General features: G+C 41.8%; 1 pseudogene; it reads left to right on the forward strand.

The window, feature by feature from the left end:
- Window positions 1-3,636: 3,636 nt before the first annotated feature.
- On the forward strand, window positions 3,637-4,843 carry LOC104869041 (annotated as a pseudogene).
- The last annotated feature ends 3,551 nt before the right edge of the window (window positions 4,844-8,394 follow it).

Here is an 8,394-nt window from a genome sequence, read left to right on the forward strand (position 1 = left end):
GAACTTTCACGCACCAAAGTGCTGAGATAATACATTTCTCTTGATAAGCCACCCAGGCTATGGTGTTTTGTTATGTCAACCCGTGCTGAATAGACAGTGACATAAGAGGTTCAGGGAGAGGACAAATGCCCCCAAGACTCTATGGAAGTAGAAGCAGTAGGACTTGACCACTAACCCACTTAGGGGCATGAGAGCAAAAGTCAGCACTGGTTTTGAGAGTCTATGCCAGGGGCTAGGTGATGTCATGAGGAGATGGACATACCTGAGGAGGGAGAATAATTCTGAGGAGGCAGAGCTTGTTTTTGTTTCTGAAAAATTCTGTTGTTGAATCTGAGCGTTGCTAACATAGCTTTGTATAGTCTTCCAGCAGATAAATGGAGCTGTGGGTTTTGTGGTTGAGAGAGAAGACTGAACGAAAAATCTCATTTATTTTATGAACATCCACCAGGGACAGCATCACAGCCTTCTTGAACAATGAACAAAAATATTAATGTACACTAGCACAGGTGGAAAGGTCAAAACATCCAGTTAAAATGATGCCTTTTCCTTGTGTGCTAGTTAGACCTGGCTTACATATGTTTTTACAAGTTCCAGAACTTGTGCACTAAAGGAGAATTGGAATATGTAGGTCTGCATTCAAAATTGTAAATAAAACCTAGCTTAGACACCCAAGTATCCCTCAGAACCATGTGTAATTTTGTTTCTGAGCAAGAGGAAGACCAAATAGAACTTAGTAGACCATACAGTTTGACAAATAAAAGATACTATGACCGTGAAGTAGGGTAAATGGTAAACTGTTCTTCAGATAAAGCACACATTTGCTCTAAGCGGTCTGAAAGTGAAAAAGAAATATTCTGCCCCATAGGGATCCAGATTAGCAGGAGAATTCTACACCAGGCAATCTTGATTTCTTGAATTTCACAAGTGCAATGGAGTAACCAAGTCGGAGTGAGAAAATGAGGAGCAAAGATAGAAACCAGTAAAATAGAACAAGATATTATAAAACAAAGGAAAGTTTCCTATACATTCAACTAAGTGAGACAATAAACAGGATCTCTGCAGTCTCTGGAGAATATCTTGAAGACCCTGGCCTGTGAAAAGTGGCGATCTGTCTTAAGAGTGTCCAATTCCTTAAACTCCTAGAACTTGAAAAGGCAGGCCTGGGTTTCCCATTAAACATTTAGCCCAGGAAATGCAGAAACTGAAACATCTCAGCTACATGATCCCTTAAACCAGAAATAAGAGAAAGAATTATATAAAATAGGGTGACTCCTTTTACCTAGAACCTGCAATAGAAATTCAAACCCCTTAATTTAGTCTAAGTAATATATCCTTCTTATCTCTTTGAGGCACTTTTAATAAGGTAAGCCATTTCCCTCACTATTGAGTGTGTTTTTATTCCTCGATCCCTTGATTCAGAGTTTCTATTGATGAGCTTTATAGAATATCGGGACTGTGTATTTTCATCCTAAGCTCTCACAATATGTATCCAGATAACTTACACATGTGCACACATAAACATATACCCATTCTCTTTTTCAGCCCAAAAGTCATACCACAATTTTTGGTTGATTGATACTCATTTTTTCATTATTATGACTGTACAAGTATTGCTTATAGCTAAGCCATATAATGTTCTCTGATTTTTGTTTCCTGTCTTATTCAACCTGTTTTCCCTGGTGTGGGCTGCTCTATTTTCAATTGTCCATTTTTCTCTGTAACTATCAATTGTTCATCTCCCAAACCCTGTACTGGTGTAGTTTTTCTCAGTATGATAAAAAAAAAATTAGACCATTTATCACTTCCTTTCTCTTTTGGCTTCTATGTCTTGGATTTCCTGCTCCCTGGATTCTGATGATGACCTGCTGTGTGCTGGCAATGCCCGGGCTTCTTCACCAATTTCTGAAACTCATCTGCATGTAAATGGCATTTTATATCCCAGCTCTCGATGAGGTCATACAGGGTGTGAGTGTGAAGAGAGAAGGTGTCTGGGGCTCTTCCACATTTAGGAGTTAAGAGGATAAGACATAGCTAGGGAGACTGAAAAGATGGGGCCATGGAGAACTAAGAGAAAGAGAAAGGGTGACAGTGTCCCACATGGGCTCCTCAAGCTTGATGGCTGCTTGTGTCATCAAGCCATTGAGCAAGGACTCTTCCTTCCTGAGCTGCTTCCCCTCATTAAACCAGGCCCTGGGTAATCTTCCCTTGGATTAACTTGAAACCAACTGCTTTGAGGCCTTCATTCATCTGGAAAACCTCTTCAGTTTTGCCATATTCTGTTGGCTAGAAGGAAGTCACAACTACCACACGCACTCACTGGAGGGGATTGCACAGGGCTTGGATGCCAGGGGGCAAGAGGCAGAGGTCACTGGAGTCTGCCTGCCACTGAACAGCTCATCAAAAAAGGAAGAGCAATGACACAGGACAGAGAAATGGCAACTTCTGGAGCAGTTTCCTGGGCATGTCCGAGGAAATGGGATGGGGCTGTTACTCGCCTGCATCTGCATAGGACTGAGAAGGGGCTGGGGGGTGCACAGTGTCGCTGGGCAGCAGGCTGTACATTTAGCCACACCTCCTCCCTCATGTCCCCCTCGAAGGAGCCCGGTGCCTTTGGATTCTGAACTTCTGCGCTTGCTAGCTGGCTCTCTGGTGATGGGGTCTTGTTCTCTGTGCAGCCTCACTACCCCTCTCCCAGGCTCAGGTTTCAGCATTCTCTAGTTGGCCAAGTTCTTTCAAAAATTCTGGTAGACAACTCTCCCCTGATCTCGTCCTTCTTATGGTTTTTTCTAAACTATTTTTTATTTTAAAAAAAGCTTAATTGAGATAAAATGCATGTAACATAAAGTTCATCATCCTACTTTGAAGGGTACAATTTAGTAACGTTAAATATACTCACACTGTGGTGGAACCAATGCCAAAACTTTGTCATCTTCAAAACTGAAATAAACAGCAACTCTCCATTTCACTGCTCCCAGACCCTGGCAACCACCATTGTGTTTTTTTGTTTCGATGAATTTTGACTATTTTAAATACCTCATCTAAGTGGAATCAAACAGTACTGTATTTATATTTCTTGTGATGGACTTATTTTACTTAGCATAATGTCTTCAAGCATGCATCAGAATTTCCTTCCTTTTAAAACTAATTTAAATTTTTAAAGAAAAATGTCTATTTTTATTGTGGATCTCCTGTTCTTTTTTTGTTTGAATCCGTCCTCCCTTCATTGCTTTAGCCATTATTTTGGAGAACTTCAGAGAAGCAGAGATAAACGAGTGTATCCAATCTGGTCTTCAAAAGGAAACCCATATTATATATGTGAAATATGGTGTTTAAGGACCTCATCTTTGATGCTTTTCCTAATCTCTTGAACTCTGCAACACCCCTTAAAGGAGAATAGAATACAAGATAAATTTGCACTTAATCTTCCTTTAGCCAAAGAAAAGCTTATGCTTTGATGTTAAGCAAAAACTTTCTTCCTGAGGGCCTTTTTTCCAGCATGAATTTAAGCTCTTCCCTAGGGAAGCCAGTATAATTATTCTCCAAGTGAGGTTCTTGTATCTTTGACTCCAAAGATAGGCATAACTTGGGTTAGTGATACAAAATGCAAATTTTGGACAGGCGGGATGCGAGGGCCACATGTCACACAGGAAGTTCTCCACTCCCAGACATGGGTCCTTGGGCTTTCTGCCCCAGAAGCACAGCAGCAGGCATCAAGGGAAGGTGAAGAGCTTCCCCAAGGATGACCCCTCCAAGCCTATCCACCTCACAGGCTTTCTGGGCTACAAGGCTGGCATGACCCATACTGTGCGTGAAGTGGATAGGCCAGGATCCAAGGTGAACAAGAAGGAAGTTGTGGAGGCTGTGACTATTGTGGAGACACCACCTATGGTGGTTGTAGGCATCGTGAGCTATGTGGAAACCCCCCGAGGACTCCGGTCTTTGAAGACTGTCTTTGCTGAACATATTAGTGATGAGTGCAAAAGATGCTTCTACAAGTACTGGTATAAATCTAAGAAGAAGGCCTTCACCAAGTACTGCAAAAAATGACAGGATGACATGGGCAAGAAGCAGCTGGACAAGGACTTCAGCAGCATGAAGAAGTACTGCCAGGTCATCCGCATTATCACCCACACCCAGATGCACCTGCTTCCTCTGCAGCAGAAGCAGGTCCACCTCATGGAAATCCAGGTGAATGGGGTACTGTGGCTGAGAAGCTGGACTGGGCCCAGGAGAGGCTGGAGCAGCAGGTCCCTGTGAGCCAGGCGTTTGGGCAGGATGAGATGATCGATGTCATCGGGGTGACCAAGGGCAAAGGCTACAAAGGGGTTACCAGTTGTTGGCACACCAAGAAGCTGCCCCACAAGACCCACTGAGGGCTGTGCAAGGTTGCCTGTATTGGAGTGTGGCACCCTGCCCGGGTGGCCTTCTCTGTGGCACATGCTGGGCAGAAAGGCTACCATCACCGCACGGAGATCGACAAGACCATCTACAAGATTGGTCAGGGCTACCTCATCAAGGATGGCAAGCTGATCAAGAACAACACCTCCACAGACTATGACCTGTCTGACAAAAGCATCAACCCTCTGGGTGGCTTTGTCCATTATGGTGAAGTGACCATTATGTCATGCTGAAAGGCAGTGTGGTGGGAACCAAGAAGCAGGTGCTCACCCTCCGCAAGTCCTTGCTGGTGCAGACCAAACGGCGGGCTCTGGAGAAGATTGACCTCAAGTTCATTGACACCACCTCCAAGTTCGGCCATGGCCTCTTCCAGACCATGGAGGAGAAGAAGGGGTTCATGGGACCACTCAAGAAAGAATGGATTGCCAAGGAAGAGGGCGCCTAACGGCAGGAATACCCTTGGCAATTGGTGGGTCTCAATAAAATGTTTCCCAGTGAAAAAAAATGCAAATTTTGGGGCCCCACGTCACACTTAATGAATCTGAAAAACTGAAGACAGGAGCCAGCAACTATATCTTAATCAGCTCCCTGTGTGATTAAGATGCTTGTTAGAATTTGAGAATCATTAGTCTTTTAGAGGCAACTCTGCAAAGTTGCATCTAGAGATTAAACGTTTTACTTAGCTTTAGCCCAAAACTTTATGAGATATTCAGGCTATGAGGTGACTGTCTTTTAGTAGACGTGTTGGCCTGCATCACCTACAGTCTCAGCATTTGAGTTTCTTCTCTACTAAAAAGGCAGGGATCTTCCTGAGCACTTCCTTGCCCTACACTGACTGGACCACCTCAGAGTGGACAAGAGAGTGTGCAGAATGACCAAGACCCATCACTTAGATTCTGTCACTTGAGATTGATTAGAGACACTGAAATTATAGTTAGTGCTGAAATCCTAAAAGTATATACATCTAACACGGCATGGCTCCTATATCCTTGTGAAATAGCCCGCCCTCCCCCTGTATGGTATACCAGAAAGACTGGAGTGGGATATATCTTAACTATGGACAGAAATTTCTACATGATTGAGTGGTCATAGTTATTATTCTGAACCACATATCTTTGCCCAAACCATTGGGCTTCTTCTTGCTATTGTCTTGTTTTGCCAGCTGCACATAAGCACACTGTTATTTCTGTCCAGTATCTGTTTAATTTCCCCATGTGAAAATAAATTTGGTAGCACTCTTATTTCATTTCAATGCTGAGCTCTCAGAGTTCTTTTGGAATTGCTTTCAATCTGATTCTCTGAGAAACTAGAGCAAATTGCTTTGTAAATCAATAACCAAAGAATCAATACCAGTGATGTTCTTTTAAAGTATTCAAGACAAATAGTCCCTATAAGGTACTCCAAGTTTGAAAAGCAAATATTCTGAAATGAAAGCAAAGGAAATCAGAAACTATTACCTCAAAGGTTATGTGACAGCGAATAAAATCCAGGACATGATTTGCGAAGTCAATGTCTGTTCTGAAAACAATATTAACATCATGGGAATATCAGGATCAAGCTTTACTTTTTCAGGTCATGGTTATTGATTTAAGAATTGATGCAAATAAAAATTATCATTGGAGAATTGTTTGCAAAGATGGTTTCAATCCAATGTTATCTTCTTTTAATATTATACTATGTTAAGTCGAGAGAGAGAGAGAGACAGAGAGAGAGAGAGAGAGAGAGAGAGAGACAGAGAGAGGCCACCTAATCCAATTATACATTTCATGCTTGAGTCACTTTTACATTTCTAAAGCAATGAGAGGTCCTTGGCATTGTGGTTGACGACAGAGCCATCTACCATGCCTCATCTAATAAACCAACAAAAAGAAATGAATGAATGTGGAAGCACAAGGTGTAGATTGGTAACTTAAAAACATGGCTCTTGTTACTGCTTGAAAGGGTAGTGCCTTCTTTTATCATTCCTGGGGGAAAGGTGCTAAACACTGTCCTTGAGACTGATAATTGTCCCCCAACTTGGTTCTCCTTAATCCCCAAATGTTTGCTTGGCATTTAACTGTTCAAAATGAAGACTATATTCCCAAGCTGTCCTTACAGAAATGTGTTTTAGTTTACTACTGCTGTGCAACAAATTATCCCCAAATCTAGAGGCTTAAAACAACATTTTCATTATGTCCATGGGCCCTATGGAACAGGACTTGGAGAGTCCCACACTCATCACAAGGCTGGCATAATTTCTATTATGCTCAGATGGTCAAAGAAGTCATAAGCTGATTCAGATTCAAGGAAATAAGACTTCAGCAAGTGATGTGGGGAGTGACAAGGTCACACTGTTGAAGAGCATGGGGGTGGCAGGAGATATCGTTACTGTCATCTTTGGAAAAATGCAGTCTGGCACACTATGGGAGTGACCATATTCACTAACTTCTGACCAAGAGAACAGATGGGGAATTCATATGCTTAATTTCCTGGAAACGTGCTTAAAGGGTGTGTGTTGGCAGAGGAGGTTTCCGTCTCGTTTCCATTTTCCTCTTAGTTGACATATGGATGAGATGACTAGTGCTGGAGCAACCATTCTGGACCACAAATTGAGGATTACAGAACAATAGCTTGAAGGAACCTGGGTCCCCGTGGAGCACCATATCAGCCTACATTTACATCACAGAGAAATAAAATTTTGTCTTGTTTAAGTTACTAGATTTTGCATTTTCTGCCACACATGAACAGTGCTAATCACAATTAATATAACATCATCACTCATGAAAGCAGATTATACAAATGCATTTTAGATTATTGTGTAAAAGCAGATTATACAAATGCATTTTAGATTATTGTGTATGGAAAGACAGCATAATGCTTATATGGTAGCAAGTTTGACTAATACTGTATTGTTGTGCTAAGCAGTCATATGTAAAGATCACCATATCTTATAGTTTGCTTCTAAAAATGCTTGATAATTACAGTTAGAAGCACTTTGTTTAAAAGCAACAGATGAGGTCGATAAGAAATGAGGCTAGAGAAATGCATTCACTCAAGGAATACATATAAGATGCATCACAATCAAATGGTAATATCAAGTTGCATTTTTATAAAAGCGAGTGGTTTGTTATATCTGATTCCTGGTTTCTAAATTTCCTGAATCACGCATTTTTTCCTTTTGCGTGGGTACAATGAAAAACCTGAATAAGTGAATAAGAAAAAAAGAGTGACTGAGCTTGCACTTCAACTACTCTTATTTATAATCATGTGGTCTTTGTAGAAAATGATCATAAAACAGCATTTAACTGGAAAGATACATTTTTCTTTATTTCAAAATCATCAACCTTTGCGGAGCAGCCGTCATTTCAAAGTCAAGGTCGCCTGCTTTAAAAGCACAAATTTGTAACTGTCTTTATGTTGAAATATTTATATTTTTGAACATTTAACTGAAAATTACTCAAGGTGTTAGGAAGGGTTTTAAAAACACACAGTAAGGGCCTAATCAGGCAAAGCTCCTTTTGCTGTGGGACAATATGTCTTGACTAGACATTTTATCCAAATGAGGCTACCCTGTTTGAAGGGTATCAATCAACTTTGATAAGTGCTATCCATTCAGTGGTGCCTTTGTTTCAGTAAATACAGTAATGTTAAATGCACGGAGGGAACCACGGAAGAGCGTCAGTAAGGCAAGACAATCCACAAGATGGACAAAGAGAGACTGGGTAAAATGTGGTGAAAGAAAAAGGAACATGTCATAAAGGTGGATATCGTCTCTTTGTCCAAAAGAAAGACAGTATCACTCTACGGCTTGCAACGAACGACATCGCCAACATTTATGGGTGCAACTAGATTCCAGGAGGAAAATGCAAGGCCACCGCGGAGGTGGGAGGCTGAAGTTTCAGGACACACCGCGTGGTACAGTACTAGCTCGGCTCGGGCGGCCCTAGTGAACGCCGCGAAGGAATTCGGGCGTGTGGGCCTCGCAGCGCGACGCGCGGACAGATGGACAGCGGGCGG

Source organism: Fukomys damarensis, unplaced genomic scaffold, assembly GCF_012274545.1.
Source record: "Fukomys damarensis isolate Sample0158 unplaced genomic scaffold, DMR_v1.0_HiC HiC_scaffold_4, whole genome shotgun sequence".
Lineage (NCBI taxonomy): Eukaryota > Metazoa > Chordata > Mammalia > Rodentia > Bathyergidae > Fukomys > Fukomys damarensis.